Here is a 17,917-nt window from a genome sequence, read left to right on the forward strand (position 1 = left end):
GGGAGGCGGTCGTTGTACTAACGAGTTGATACGGTGTGTGTGCGTAATAAGGACTTGCAAACCTTATTACGGGTACAAATCGTGTCTAACAAGTGATGTACGATGAGTGTTTAGCAAGATGGGGCGGTGTTGTGTGTGTGGTTTTATACGTTTGTGATCTAATCGCTTTGCATTCCTTAGAATGGCGACGGGAAATGGGATCAAGACGAACGATGCGGAGTTTAACGCTAGAGGTGCGGCCGCCGTTGCGGAGCAAATGAGTGCGTTTTGAGAAGAAATGGATAGGAAGTATTCCGAACTTCAAAGTAGTGGTGAAATGGAGCGTTGTCTTAAGAGCTTCATAAGGACTAAACCCCCAATGTATGACGGGAAACCGGATCCTTTGGTGAGCACAACTTGGATCTTGGATGTCGAAGGGTGTTTTCGTACTATTGAATACCCTCCCGAGAAGAGGACAAGACTCGCTACTAGTTTGTTGCGAGGTAGGGCGAAGGATTGGTTGGATGGTAAGATTGATCTTGTCGGTGGCGAAACGTTTATGACTTTGTCGTGGGAAGAATTTAAGAAGGAATTCTTCGAGGAGTTCCGAACTTCAGCCGATTTGTCGGAAATGCGTAATGAGTTGCGAAATTTGCAACAAGGTTCTATGGACTTGAATACTCTCAAGACGACCTTTATGACGAAGGCTCGTTTTTGCCCGGAGTATTTGGGAAATGACCATTTGTTGATGCAAGATTTCTATCGGACCTTGAATGATGACTTGAAGAGTAAAATTAGCCGGGGTCAAGCGAAATTGTTTGCGGAATTATTCGCCTTGGCTAGAGGTTTTGAGTCGTATTCACGATCTAAGAAGAGTGAACCTGCAAGTGAGAGAAGGGTTGTTTTGTATGGTGCTCCGAGTAAGAGAACTAAGGGTCCGAGTGTGAGCACGGGTGGTACACGGACGGGTATATCGGATTCTAATGCATCTAGGTGTTACAATTGTGGCGTGAGGGGTCACAAGTCTTGGGAATGTCTGGTGCCAAAGGGTGATGGCACAGTATGTTTCAATTGCCAAGAAGAAGGACATCGTAAGTCCGAATGTCCCGAGTTAGCGGGGACGGGGGTGGCAAGGAGATGTTAAGGTACGTTTCGTTTTAATAAATATGTCCTTTGATTATTTATTATGTGCTGTTTGAGTTGGAGTATGTTAAATGCATCGTGTTGTGCATGTTATCGTCATGGGTGACGTTCCTAATGGAAGTACCCTATGGTGGCGTTTTGATTGTTGGGCGAAGGGCGTAAGACTTGGTGCAACCACGCATTCCATGGTATTTGGGAAATGTTTCTATCAAACCATGGAAATGAGTTTTGATGTTCGGTTGTTAAGCGCGTGTTCGCTTTTATGTTGAAGTTGATGAACCATGAGGTTCGTCGGGTGGATTGGAACCCGAAAAAGATCGAGTGTTTGTTCTCGATGTATGTTGGTAAAGGAGTCTACATGACGCGACATTAGGTGCCTCTTTTATACCTACTAGCGTGGTGTTCGACTCCGATTGTGTTGTGGTTACATTGTACTTAGGGTACCGTGAGAAACCCTTAGGTATATGAGTGACTAGGTGGAATTTGACAAACTAAAGTAATTGGATGATTGCGAGGGTATGGTTTGTGTAATTGTGGTACACTTTTCAATCGAAGTGTTTAAGGATTGATTGAAATCCTTCGTGTGCCCAAGATTGGAGCAAGATGTGGTGATGGGTCATGTGAGCCCAATTGTTGGTAAAGTCTACCTTTGGTAGCATTGTACGAGTTGTGGATATGGAACGTAGTTCCAAGTGGAGGAGTTACACTCCCGCACGAGGAGATCCTTAGGGTGAGAATTCGGATAATGCTTATGGTAGATCTGAAACTTGTGTTGGGACCTAGTTTTGGTCGATTTGTGGTAGAGTACAATTTTGGTTAAATTGTACTTATGATTTTGGATTTAGAAATTATCACCGAGGTGGTAATGTGGTAAATCTCGTTGAGAGATAATGGACGTGTTTGGCGAGCAAGGTGAAATCCCTCGGTTAAGGGATGTGTGTGTCGGATTCTCTTTTAGAGAATTTTTGTTTTGTGCCTATGTTCGATATAGGTGGTTCTTGCTCGATTGTGTGAATGGTTAGTGGTATCCGTTAGGATTCACTATGGCGTAGCAGAGCGCGATGTTACGCTACTCGTTGTTCGAGGCTAAAAGGGCGTTGATTGGTGAAGCATGACCTTTGGGGTTCGCTGACTTTATCATGGTATTGTTGATTGGTGAAGCATGACCTTCGGGGTCTGCTGACTTCATCATGGTATTGTTGATTGGTGAAGCATGACCTTCGGGGTCCGCTAACTTCATCATGGGAGTAGTGATATATCGGTGAAGCATGACCGTTGACGGGGTCCGCTGACTTCATTCGGTGTTGAGTGATCTATCGGTTGTTTTATACACCGATGGTGGGGTCGTGAGGACCATGTTGTGTGATTAGTGATAGCCGTGTTTCGTTCACATGTTATTACGTGTGTAACAATAGTCGATTTTTGTGCACCTTGGGTTTAGCGTTGCCATAGTCGTTTTGGGCGCTTTTGGTTTTAGCCGTTGCTTATGATGTTAGGATAGTGGCGTATTGGTTATATTGTGCACTACAAAGGATGTTTAGTGGTAAGTGTAATCCGTAAGGATTCATGTGGTTCGATCTTCAACGTTCGGATTGTTGACTTTAGGTTGAGACTTGGTCGCTCTTAGCGTTGTCCTTGGTAAAGGTACGCTAAGGAATTGATATCTCGGTATGAGATTGGTTGAGTTTTTCCCGATATGGGGAAAAGAGCAGGTTTTAGTGCTCGGATTGTGGTTTTGATAAATCGCGGGTGACGATTATAGATGTTAAAGGTGATTCATTGGGAAGAATTGTCCAGGAAAGTTCGGATTGGGACTTATAATTGAGGACCGTTGAGTAGGTCCGGATTGGTTAAGTGGAGAAGATCACGAGGACGTGATCGAGTTTAAGTGGGGGAGAGTTGTAAGACCCAAATATTTATGGTACATAATGTATTTATGGTGTACGATGCGTGTATGAGGTGTACGAAGCATGTATGTGTTGCTTGCTCGAACATCGAAGGAAACTGGACGTTGTCTGAAGTGACAAAGTGTGTACGTATCTTTTCAACCCCAAATAAATTTTGTGTTGGTGTTTCAAAGCCTTACCATTGGAAATAAAATCTTATTACGTTTCCAACGATATTTGATTCATCGAAAACGGAGTTACGGTCAAAAAGTTATGGCCAAAACAAGTTTCTGAAAACTGATCTGAAGGTTGGAGCGGCGCTCCACCTTGTGGCGCGGCGCTCCGATCGCGTCAGAAGCAATTTTCAGCTTTTTTAAAAGGTTTAAATGAGGGGTACTTTGGTCTTTTCAATTGGGGTCGGTTTAGGGTCACCAAAACTGATCTAGAACTCCATTGGAGCTCATTTCTCACCCACACAAACACTCTCATCCATATTTAGAGAGAGAGGAAGAGTTCTAGAGTGAGAGAGCTTGATTTGGAGAAGAAGGAGTCGAATTCTAGCCAAAGCTCGGGTTTTAAAGTTGTTCATCTCGCTCCTAGCTATGTTTTGGTAGTATTGGTAAGTTCTAACTCCGAATTTCATTTGTTAGATTCGATATTCAAGTTAGGGTTTGAGATTGTTAGTTGTAAAACCCATTTGGTTGATGAAGAGGTTTATGAAAACTTGCTATTTTGATATTTGGCGGGTTTTGGGTTAGTTAATGATTTAACCATGTTTAAGACTTGTAAATGGTGTATAATCACTAGTGTTAGTGATTATTGGTGTTTTGGAAACCATTAGGGTTCTTATGGTTGACTAATTTTGACTAGAGTCAAAATTAGGGTTTGTTGATGATTATGACTCAATTGCTGATTTAATAAGGTTTATAAACTTAAAATGGATTAAGTTGAAGCATAGAACCGAGTTAAATATGTTTTAGTGTCAAAACTTGCTAATGGCATGATATTGACTTCTTATGGGTCAAATTAGGGTTTAAGTGTCATTTTGGGCAAGATAGGTGTTTAACACCTATGATTGGGTTTGATTGGCATATTAGGACCATTCTCACTTGTGTTAGTGATTATTGGTTAGTTTGGGCGCGGTTTGTGCTTGGAAGTGCATTTGGGTCGAAATTGCACTAGTTGTCAATTTGGGTTGATTTGTATATTGAAAGGACCCGTCCTAATCCATCCAGACGAATACATTACATTTGGTTACATCGCGAGGTACTTGACCTCTATTTGATACATTTTACAAATATTGCACTCGTTTTTAAAAGACAAACTTTCATTTCATTAAAAATTGACGGCATGCATACCATTTCCTAATATATCCAACTATGCATGACTTGATAATAATCTTGATAAACCCAATGATTCAAATGCAACGTCTTTTGAAATATGTCATGAATGACTCCAAGTAATATCGCTATTATGAGCAAATGCACAGCGGAAGATTTCTTTCATACCTGAGAATAAACATGCTTCCAAGTGTCAACCAAAAGGTTGGTGAGTTCATTAGTTTAACAAAAATAATCATTTCCATCATTTTAATAGACCACAAGATTTCATATTTCCATTTCTCATAAACATACGTCCCATGCATAGAGACAAAAAATATCATTCATATGGATTAAACACCTGGTAACCGACATTCACAATATGCATATAAGAATATCCCCTATCATTCCAGGATCCTCCTTCGGACATGATATAAATTTCGAAGTACTAAAGCATCCGGTACTTTGGATGGGGCTTGTTGGGCCCGATAGATCTATCTTTAGAGTTCGCGTCAATTAGGGTGTCTGTTTCCTAATTCTTAGATTACCAGACTTAAAAAAAAGGGGCATATTCGATTTCGATCATTCAACCATATAATGTAGTTTTGATCACTTGTGTCTATTTCGTAAAGCATTTATAAAAGCAGCGCATGTATTCTCAGCCCAAAAATATAAAGGGTAAAAAAAGCAAATGAAACTCAATGTACTGTATTTTGTAGTAAAAATACATATGACGACATTAAACAATGTAGGGTTGGCCTCGGATTCACGAACCTATATTAAGTATATATATTAACACACTATAATATAAATCAATTAAGTTTATATATTTTGTTATGTATTAAGATCAATATTCTTATATATAATCTTATTAATAATTATAATACGTTATGATACTTATTTGATATTTAGTTAATGTTATATCAATAATATTAGTTAAAACATAATTTCATGTAATATTAATATACTTTAAGTGGTAAATATATTTTATATATATAAATCTTTAGTTTTTGTAAAATTAATAATTTTAGAATTTCTAGATTAAGAATAATAATAATAATGATACTAATAGTAGTAATTTTAATAAAAATGATAGTTTTACTAATAATGATAAAGTAAAGATGATAGTTTTAGCAAAAAAAAAATAAAATAATTATTTTTAATAATGATAATAATAATGATAATTATAATAACTATAAAACTAATAATTTTATTGCTAAAGGTAATTATGATACTGGTTTAATTGTAGTATTAATCCTAATGGTAGAATAATAATGATGATAATAAATAATAACAATAATATTTATTTTACTTAATAACAATCAATCATAGATAATAAATAGTATAATACTAATAATAATAATAATAACAATAATTAATAATTAATAATAATAATAATAGTAATACTAGTAATAAGGATAATAATAATTCTACCTCAAATTAGTAAACAAGCTTTAAAAAGAATAAACTGCCACTGCTTGGACTCGAACCTGCAACCTCTCGGTCACACACACACGTTCCCAACCATCCCTCCACTTCTGTTTTTCTGAATATGTAGTACCCGCACATAATATAACCCGTATGTTTTCTGGTTCTCATTTACAATCCACTCAATTAAGAACGGCCCAACAACATAAGCCCGATTGACTCATTGTTTAAGTTTGATAAGCTTGTTTATTAGGCCTAACAAGTAATTTGATCTCGGCCCAATGAAATATACATGTACCTGGCCCAACAACAACTTTTATTGTAAAATAAAAATGTTGTGGCCTAGTATTGAACCTTGGACCTCTCGATCACCCAACCTCCACTCTAACCACTCGTCTACTCGTTATTTCTTGTTTAAATTACTACTCTATATTTTATTGACCCGTACGTTTCTGTTTCTTTCTTCTTCCACATTGTCCTATCTTTTAACATTAACCCGCCATCGATCAACCACCGTATCATCACTAATACCATCATAATCATAATCCTAATTATAATCATAATCTTAATCGAATTATCTTCATCATCACTATCGTTACCTTTTTTACCTCTTGACCACTATTTAAATCATCATCATTTAATGCTTTCATAGTATTTTCATCTTCAAATAATTACGTCATCGTTCATTAACATTAACAACGCTCATCATTGTGATTTATTACCAACAACAAATCCATGATCGTGTATCATCTTCATCTTTAATCGTGAATTACCATTATACATCGTCTTCCTGGTGTCATTACTTTCTTCACGTAACATCATCATTTTACACATATCGTCTACCATCTCTTCATTATCCTATATCATCCATCATCATCATCATTTCCATCATACCTGTAACATCAATACATGACCATCATCATCTCATTATCATCACATCCTCGTTCGTTCATGATTAACATCTTCATCGTACAGCTACAACAATGACAGCAGCGTGACGGTTTGAGTTGGTTTAAACAGAAACAGTAGACGTGTAGAAAAGGTTTTACGGTGGTGGTTTGCATCGAGTTGAAGGAAAGAGGAAAATAAAAAGTAGCAACAGTAGCAAGCATAGTTTGATAACCTTGACCCACTACATAAAAGGATCACAATTAACTTGAGCAAGTGGGTTTTCCTTTTTAAAGTTTGTCGGCAAAGATAAATAAAAAAATATAAAAAGCACAACTAGTAATCACAATATAACAAGGGTGGGTCTTGACACTGTTTTGTGTGTTTTTAATGGTGCATAAATAAAAGAAACCGAACGGAAAATAGAAAAAAATAACACGACTAGTAGCAGTGGAAACGAAAAGAATAAACAGAAGATAGTTGCAGTAGTTTGTGGTGTTGGTTCACGAGTAAACGGAAACCAGTTGCAACGGTGAACAAGAATCAAATTGGTTTGTTTTGGGTTTGGGTCATGATCAACAATGGTGGCGATTTAGTTGAGTGAAACATAGAGATCAAATGGAAACGGTTTGAAGAAACAGGAGAAAGAGATAGAGAGAGAGAGATGAAGGTGGTGATTTGTGGTGGCGGTTGTTAAAACTAAGCGAGTTAGGATGGTGATGGGTGTTCAATGGAAACAGAAACACGAGACTACGTGTATAAACAGTAGGGCAAGAGTAGATGATGATGGAGTTTGTTATCGGTTCATAAAAGAAATAATTAATAATAACTTACATGATGGAATGGCACGCACTAACGTAGTAACATGGTGTTGAAGAAGAAAGAGTTGATAATGGTTTGATCGAGTAGTAGCTTGTGTATCGAGTAGGTTATGATGGTTAGTTGATGATGAGGGTGATGATGGTTGTGTTGGTGAATCGTGATGGTGGTTTATGGTGTTTAATGATGACGGTGGTGGGTGATCCTAATGAAGGTGGATGATGGTCGATATAATAAAGAGAAGAAGAAGGAATGTTTTTGTTTCCTTGCATATATTATCGGTGTATACATATATAAGATATGCATTATGTGAAAATAATTCTAAAAGGACACAGTAGTTAATAGTAATATTTGCAATCATATGTTTTAAATCACGGGTATCATTTGGTTTTGTTTTGTAGTGGGGATGATGGATGCCAAATTCACAATCATGAGTAGAAGGATTGAATTATTTTTGAATATCAATAATAAAGATGATCGTGATATATAACAGCTTTTGTTTTATGTCCCTAATTATTATATTTAATTAATAATAGTAATTAATAAATGTATTAATAATAATAATAATACTTTTGTCTCTAATTATTATATTTAATTAATAATAATAATTAATAAATATATTAATAATAATAATAATACTTTTAACATTATAAATAAAAATAATAATACTATTAATAACAAAATTGATGATAATTACTAATAATATTAATAATGATATTAATATTAAATATAATAATATCAAAATAATGCTAATAATAATAAAAATTAAGATAATAATAATCTTAATATAAGTAATTAATATTACCACACATCTATTTACATTGAATGAAATATAATAGTTTATATGTGTATATATATATATATATACACACACACACACATCTATTTACAATTAATTGTTCGTGAATCATCGGGAATGATCGCAGGTCAATTGAACATATGAAACAGTTCAAAATTTTTGAGACTCAACATTACAGGTTTTGCTTATCGTGTCGAATCATATAAAGATTAAAGTTTAAATTTGGTCGGAAATCTCCGGGTCATCACAGTACCTACCCGTTAAAGAAATTTCGTCCCGAAATTTGATTGGGATGGTCATAGTTGACATTAAGTATGTTTTCATGACTCATATGAGCTGGAATTTAGAGTTTTATCATCAGTGAGTGATATGGATAAAACAAATCGTTTATGTGAAGAGTACGAGCGAAGCTACTACAAAATAGGAATGAGGAAAATAAGTTTCGTCATAACTTTTGACTAGTCATGGTTGAATTTAGAAAAATAAGATGCGTCTTAGCTTTTGTCGTTGTCTTGGTTGAATTTCGGAATTCAAGGGGTTTAAAGAAAATCTTCGAAATCTAAAAGATTTGATTCTTCGGCGAGTAAGGAAATTAAGATCTCTATAATTAAATACGGTGATCTGCATTGATTACTATGTCTGATATTTTCACTATAAATTAAGCTCTTCCGTTTCATTATTCCCACCATTCCTATACTTTCTTTCTTAGTTCATACATCCAAAAGATCGTAAAAATGCTTCATCCTATTCTAATCCTTGATATTTTCCTATTTATCATTTCTGTCATCCTTCTTTTCAATCTTCTACCAGAAAGATTTGGTTACTTCTAATATTACCTTGGGATGATACTATTCTTAATTCTACCGTGTCTTTATGTTGCTATTCTTATTAATGACCACGGTTTGTAACCTCCGTGTCATTATTGGGCTTAATATTTTCTCTTATATTTTGGAGCTCTTTGCCTTTTTATTATCCTCCCGACCTCTAGTAAAGTGAGTAACGGTCCAGAATTCGTAAGTATGGAATTTCGGATAAACATCATGTTATATATAAGAAAGAATGTATTAGCACGATTTGATTTGTCAAATTACCAGAATTACTGAGAATAGAACTATCAAGAATATATTTTCTTGATATGTTCAGAAATTAATCAGAATGAAAAAGTTATGTAACATGACACATGATGGCGTTATAATCTGTGAATCATCATGTTCCATTCAGAAACTCAGCATGACTTACTGTAATATAATCACGTTGATCAAGTGTCATTATATTATACTAACTCATGCATCAATTCCCAACATTACTTCAATAACATTCATATTTTAAGCATAAAAGTTCACAGAATATAGAAACTAACAGTTTCTATATGATGTAATACTGATAGCACGAAGAGATTAATGAGTTCAGATAAGAATAGTTATGAAAATATCTTCAGAAATATGGAGGATATTTATAATGCAAGATACGATGATGTCTTGGAATTTCTAATATCGAAGGATGGTGAAGAAAATTTGTCCGCAAGAGTTGGGAGTCAAAAGCAAGGTATTCGCTAATGACTTCAGCAGGTACTGGATCATTTAGATTCTTTGAAGTCAAACTTATCCTTTGTGATTTGTCACGGCTTCCTTCATAGTTTCGCATAATCCGATTTTCGGTACTAAATTTTCTATTGAATGTTTCCAATATAATGATATACAGGAAGCACGAGGAGGTATATAATTACGGACGAGAATATTTATGAAAATATCCTCAGAAATATCGAAGATATTGATGATGATATTTTGGAATTTCTAAGTTCGATGGTTGATGGAGAAAGATTTTCCGCAAGATTTTAACATGACTTCGGAGTAAGATATTCTCTAAAGATTTCAACGGATCCAGAATTACCTGAATCCTTTGAATATAGGGTTTGGTCCTAGTATTTGTCCTTGGTATCCTTCATGGGTAGCTCAATCTGTTCTTCAATACTCAATTTTCTATCGAGCGTTCCTAACACTCCTTTCTTTATCATCAAACTTTTGGTCGTTTAGACCATCTACCATTTTTCTGTTTCCTCTGCATTTAATGTTATGAAATCTGAATCATCGGTTATTAATTCGAGGTGGTTTTAGGAAAATTGTGTTTTTAGATGATTAAACGCTGATGGTAATATGGTGGAATATGGAAGGTTTCCTGGTAACAATAAAAGAGCACGCGTATATATCAACGTTATAATAAGGTTGTTTCGTACGAAAAGTCGAAGTTGTCTTGTTGGAGCTGTGACAAAACTGGCTATCTCGAACAGCAGATGCAAAGTTATTTTTGGAAATAATAACGCTAAAGGAATTAGCACAACTACGTGTTAAACGTTTACTCAGGTTCCGAGTGTTTTCAGGTGCATAACTATATGCATCAATCTTTTCTCTCGTAAATGAAGTGCGGTCGGTTCATCCTCTCGATTGAGGTGTTTTCAAGAATCATGAAAGGTTTGAACGCAGAATGTAATCGTGAAGATACAAATGATGTTTAAGACGAATTCAAGTGGCAACTTGAAGAATTGTTTAGTTTCATATGTTATAATCAATATTTTAATTCATTTTAATTGTCCAATGTTATTAGTCCCCAGTCGACAGTCCACAGTTGACAATCCAATAATTTCATATATAGTTTAATATATAATATTCGAATTAATTAATACGTGTCGTGACCCGTATAGGTCTCAGACTCGATCACAACTCAAACTATATATATTATTGTAGAATTAACCTCAACCATGTATAGAGAACTCGATCATTACTGCATATAGAGTGTCTATGGTGATTCCAAATAATATATATAGATGGGTCGATATGATATGTCAAAACCTTGTATACGTGTCCCGCTATTTAAAGTGCATAAAATAAATAACAGAAAATTAAATAACGATAAATAAAGTGCGTAAAGTAAATAACAGAACTTAATGACGATAAATAAAATTGTGAGAATGTAAATTGCGATAAATAAAATGTAATCAGTTAGCTAGGAACAGTTAGCTAGGATCAGTTAGCGTGGATTCTTAACAAAATTCTTCTCATAGTTAAATTGTTTGTTTCTAACAGATTTTATTTGTCCAATGTTTTCTTCTTTATGCCACTTGTTGGATTCTGAGAAGCCAAAATCCAAATATGAAATTTGAATGAAAATGGTTATTTTGTGGTGAACAGATTCGTATATCGGTGAATGCAAATAGGATAGTAAATGACTGTTGAATCAGATTCGAAGAATGTACAATGTAACTTATTAATGTGAAATCTAAATATTCTTCGGGTATTACCTACCCGTTAAAATATTTTCACCATTAACAGTTTGTATAGAAGAATTTTTAATTACAATCTTTATGAAAACATATATACATATATATTTTCTTCAGATGAAATCATGGATTTAAGGAGTCAATATGATATTAAACTCATTTGATTTATCGTTAGAACAAGAATATATAATCTCTAAAACATTAGAGATTACATATTCGCCATGTTGAACGAAGATAAATGATGCAAAACGTCATGTAGAACGATGATTATGCTCGGGGTACCGATTGTGATGTTGAGGTGTGTTTTGTTATGGTTTGTGTTGTTGCTGGTGGTACAGTTGATGCCGTTGATGTTGTTGAAGCTGGTACATTTTGTACCATATTTTCCAAGGCTACAACTCGGGCACAGAACTTATTGACTTTATTACTCAGGGATGATTGTCGGTATGAACGAGCGAATGAATAAGGTTTTGAATCTGACTTGTGATATAGTCGTGGCGAGATACTCTGGAAATGAGAGAGAAAATGGTGTTTCTGATTGGTTCGTCGGTGAATGCTTCAGGTTCTTCGCCCAGAGGAAATTATGGTGGATGAAAGGGATTGCTTCTTCTTGTCTCCAATGATTAAATAGACTACAAACCCAACAGATGAATTGGGGATGGCTAATTGATTGAATCATTCAGGTGACGCTGCTTCCGGAGCTTAGGTGAATATCCATGTCGGAATAGTTGTCGGAATAACTATCGGTATAGCTATTGAAATCTAAGGGACTCGAACTGGTTAAGGGATTCATCTCGTACGATCAGATGAAGGATTTTTTTTTTTTTTTGATAAGAAATAGATTATAGGATGTAGATTAGTACCCTGCAATACATAATTTACATATGCATATACAATACTAAAATCCCATAAGTTACGGAGGAATCTACGGAAGTTGTCAGGCAAAGTTACAGTAACAGATACGCTAAGATATGAATTTTGTCTATACACTATTCATGCAGTCATTGCAGTCAAACGTGTCTAAACTAAGAATGATAAGCAAGTGATTCTCTAAGAATGATAAGCAGGTAATTTTTGACACGAAATGATAAGCAAAACTTTTGACATGCAGACACGGTCGAAGTCCAGACTCACTAATGCATCCTAACGACTTATCAGTTAGACACACTAATGCAGACATGGTTCGCTAAGACCACCGCTCTGATACCAACTGAAAGGACCCGTCCTAATTCATCCGGACGAATACATTACATTTGGTTACATCGCGAGGTACTTGACCTCTATTTGATACATTTTACAAATATTGCACTCGTTTTTAAAAGACAAACTTTCATTTCATTAAAAATTGACGGCATGCATACCATTTCCTAATATATCCAACTATGCATGACTTGATAATAATCTTGATAAACCCAATGACTCAAATGCAACGTCTTTTGAAATATGTCATGAATGACTCCAAGTAATATCTCTATTATGAGCAAATGCATAGTGGAAGATTTCTTTCATACCTGAGAATAAACATGCTTTCAAGTGTCAACCAAAAGGTTGGTGAGTTCATTAGTTTAACAAAAATAATCATTTCTATCATTTTAATAGACCACAAGATTTCATATTTCCATTTCTCATAAACATACGTCCCATGCATAGAGACAAAAAATATCATTCATATGGATTGAACACCTGGTAACCGACATTCACAATATGCATATAAGAATATCCCCTATCATTTCGGGATCCTCCTTCGGACATGATATAAATTTCGAAGTACTAAAGCATCCGGTACTTTGGATGGGGCTTGTTGGGCCCGATAGATCTATCTTTAGAGTTCGCATCAATTAGGGTGTCTGTTCCCTAATTCTTAGATTACCAGACTTAATAAAAAGGGGCATATTCGATTTCGATCATTCAACCATATAATGTAGTTTTGATCACTTGTGTCTATTTCGTAAAGCATTTATAAAAGCAGCGCATGTATTCTCAGCCCAAAAATAAAAAGGGTAAATGAAACTCACTGTACTGTATTTTGTAGTAAAAATACATATGACGACATTAAACAATGTAGGGTTGGCCTCGGATTCACGAACCTATATTAAGTATATATATTAACACACTATAATATAAATCAATTAAGTTTATATATTTTGTTATGTATTAAGATCAATATTCTTATATATAATCTTATTAATAATTATAATACGTTATGATACTTATTTGATATTTAGTTAATGTTATATCAATAATATTAGTTAAAACATAATTTCATGTAATATTAATATACTTTAAGTGGTAAATATATTTTATATATATAAATCTTTAGTTTTTGTAAAATTAATAATTTTAGAATTTCTAGATTAAGAATAATAATAATAATGATACTAATAGTAGTAATTTTAATAAAAATGATAGTTTTACTAATAATGATAAAGTAAAGATGATAGTTTTAGCAAAAAAAATAAAATAATTATTTTTAATAATGATAATAATAATGATAATTATAATAACTATAAAACTAATAATTTTATTGCTAAAGGTAATTATGATACTGGTTTAATTGTAGTATTAATCCTAATGGTAGAATAATAATGATGATAATAAATAATAACAATAATATTTATTTTACTTAATAACAATCAATCATAGATAATAAATAGTATAATACTAATAATAATAATAATAATAATAACAATAATTAATAATTAATAATAATAATAATAGTAATACTAGTAATAAGGATAATAATAATTCTACCTCAAATTAGTAAACAAGCTTTAAAAAGAATAAACTGCCACTGCTTGGACTCGAACCTGCAACCTCTCGGTCATACACACACGTTCCCAACCATCCCTCCACTTCTGTTTTTCTGAATATGTAGTACCCGCACATAATATAACCCGTATGTTTTCTGGTTCTCATTTACAATCCACTCAATTAAGAACGGCCCAACAACATAAGCCCGATAGACTCATTGTTTAAGTTTGATAAGCTTGTTTATTAGGCCCAACAAGTAATTTGATCTCGGCCCAATGAAATATACATGTACCTGGCCCAACAACAACTTTTATTGTAAAATAAAAATGTTGTGGCCTAGTATTGAACCTAGGACCTCTCGATTACCCAACCTCCACTCTAACCACTCGTCTACTCATTATTTCTTGTTTAAATTACTACTCTATATTTTATTGACCCATACGTTTCTGTTTCTTTCTTCTTCCACATCGTCCTATCTTTCAACGTTAACCCGCCATCGATCAACCACCGTATCATCACTAATACCATCATAATCATAATCCTAATTATAATCATAATCTTAATCAAATTATCTTCATCATCACTATCGTTACCTTTTTTACCTCTTCACCACTATTTAAATCATCATCATTTATTGCTTTCATAATATTTTCATCTTCAAATAATTACGTCATCGTTCATTAACATTAACAACGCTCATCATCGTGATTTATTACCAACAACAAATCCATGATCGTGTATCATCTTCATCTTTACTCGTGAATTACCATTATACATCGTCTTCCTGGTGTCATTATTTTCTTCACGTAACATCATCATTTTACACATATCGTCTACCATCTCTTCATTATCCTATATCATCCATCATCATCATCATTGCCATCATACCCGTAACATCAATACATGACCATCATCATCTCATTATCATCACATCCTCGTTCGTTCATGATTAACATCTTCATCGTACAGCTGCAACAATGACAGCAGCGTGACGGTTTGAGTTGGTTTAAACAGAAACAGTAGACGTGCAGAAAAGGTTTTACGGTGGCGGTTTGCTTCGAGTTGAAGGAAAGAGGAAAATAGAAAGTAGCAACAGTAGCAGGCATAGTTTGATAACCTTAACCCACTACATAAAAGGATCACAATTAAATTGAGCAAGTGGGTTTTCCTTTTTAAAGTTTGTCGGCAAAGATAAATAAAAAAATATAAAAAGCACAACTAGTAATCACAATATAACAAGGGTGGGTCTTGACACTGTTTTGTGTGTTTTTAATGGTGCATAAATAAAAGAAACCGAACGGAAAATAGAAAAAAATAACACGACTAGTAGCAGTGGAAACGAGAAGAATAAACAGAAGATAGTTGCAGTAGTTTGTGGTGTTGGTTCACAAGTAAACGGAAACCAGTTGCAACGGTGAACAAGAATCAAATTGGTTTGTTTTGGGTTTGGGTCGTGATCAATAATGGTGGCGATTTAGTTGAGTGAAACATAGAGATCAAATGGAAACGGTTTGAAGAAATAGGAGAAAGAGATAGAGAGAGAGAGATAGAGAGAGAGAGAGAGAGAGAGAGAGAGAGAGAGAGAGAGAGAGAGAGATGAAGGTGGTGATTTGTGGTGGCGGTTGTTAAAACTAAGCGAGTTAGGATGGTGATGGGTGTTCAATGGAAACAGAAACACGAGACTACGTGTATAAACAGTAGGGCAAGAGTAGATGATGATGGAGTTTGTTATCGGTTCACAAAAGAAATAATTAATAATAACTTACATGATGGAATGGCATGCACTAACGTAGTAACATGGTGTTGAAGAAGAAAGAGTTGATAATGGTTTGATCGAGTAGTAGCTTATGTATCGAGTAGGTTATGATGGTTAGTTGATGATGAGGGTGATGATGGTTGTGTTGGTGAATCGTGATGGTGGTTTATGGTGTTTAATGATGACGGTGGTGGGTGATCCTAATGAAGGTGGATGATGGTCGATATAATAAAGAGAAGAAGAAGGAATGTTTTTGTTTCCTTGCATATATCATCGGTGTATACATATATAAGATATGCATTATGTGAAAATAATTCTAAAAGGACACAGTAGTTAATAGTAATATTTGCAATCATATGTTTTAAATCACGGGTATCATTTGGTGTTGTTTTGTAGTGGGGATGATGGATGCCAAATTCACAATCATGAGTAGAAGGATTGAATTATTTTTGAATATCAATAATAAAGATGATCGTGATATATAACAGCTTTTGTTTTATGTCCCTAATTATTATATTTAATTAATAATAGTAATTAATAAATATATTAATAATAATAATAATAATACTTTTGTCTCTAATTATTATATTTAATTAATAATAATAATTAATAAATATATTAATAATAATAATAATACTTTTAACATTATAAATAAAAATAATAATACTATTAATAACAAAATTGATGATAATTACTAATAATATTAATAATGATATTAATATTAAATATAATAATATCAAAATAATGCTAATAATAATAAAAATTAAGATAATAATAATCTTAATATAAGTAATTAATATTACCACACATCTATTTACATTGAATGAAATATAATAGTTTATATGTGTATATATATATATACACACACACACACACATCTATTTACAATTAATTGTTCGTGAATCATCGGGAATGGTCGCAGGTCAATTGAACATATGAAACAGTTCAAAATTTTTGAGACTCAACATTACAGGTTTTGCTTATCGTGTCGAATCATATAAAGATTAAAGTTTAAATTTGGTCGGAAATCTCCGGGTCATCACAGTTATCCACCCTAATTGTGTTACTTGTTATGTGATAAATGGATTAGGTACATTCCATCGACGATTGCGGATTATTCGGTAGCATTCTTCAAGGCGACAAGGTGAGTGTTAATATCCTATATGCATATGTATGTGTAGGATGGGTGCGGGTCGGGTGAAGTGGTTCTCGGTTATAGAGCTCACTTCACATATAGGTGGATTTGATGGACTTGTGTATAGGTCCAATTGACACGGTTGTGCGTTTTGGTTGACCACCCTTGGTGAGGTGCACACTTTGTGTGTACATTATCACATGGGCGTGTGATGTGGATTATATAACCCCAATGACGAAGGGTTAATATAGTGAGTGGAATAATTATATGCGTAGATATAATGTATTTATTTGTTGTAGCGTGAGATGTGAAGTGTCGATGTGCTAAGACACCACATTTCACGTGATGAGTGAAGTGTCAATGTGCTAAGACACCACTCAAAGCAATGTGACGGGTGAAGTGTCGATGTGTTAAGACGCCACCCGGGGTGAAGTGTCGATGTGTTAAGACACCACCCGGAGTGAAGTATCGATGTGCTAAGATGCCACTCCAAGAGAATAACGGGTGAAGTGCCGATGTGTTAAGGCGCCACTCGAGGTGAAGTATCGACGTGTTAAGATGCCACCTCAAGTAAAATGAAGAGTGAAGTGTCGAAGTGTTAAGACACCACTCGGGGTGAAGTGTCGACGTGTTAAGACGCCACCCGGGGTGAAGTATCGAAGTATTAAGATGCCACCCGTGGGGTTAGTGTACGAAGTGTTAAGTGCACTAATGGTTGTTATGAACATCAATGACTTGTT

The sequence above is a fragment of the Rutidosis leptorrhynchoides genome, chromosome 3 (genome assembly GCF_046630445.1).
Source record: "Rutidosis leptorrhynchoides isolate AG116_Rl617_1_P2 chromosome 3, CSIRO_AGI_Rlap_v1, whole genome shotgun sequence".
In the NCBI taxonomy this organism is placed as follows: Eukaryota; Viridiplantae; Streptophyta; class Magnoliopsida; order Asterales; family Asteraceae; genus Rutidosis; species Rutidosis leptorrhynchoides.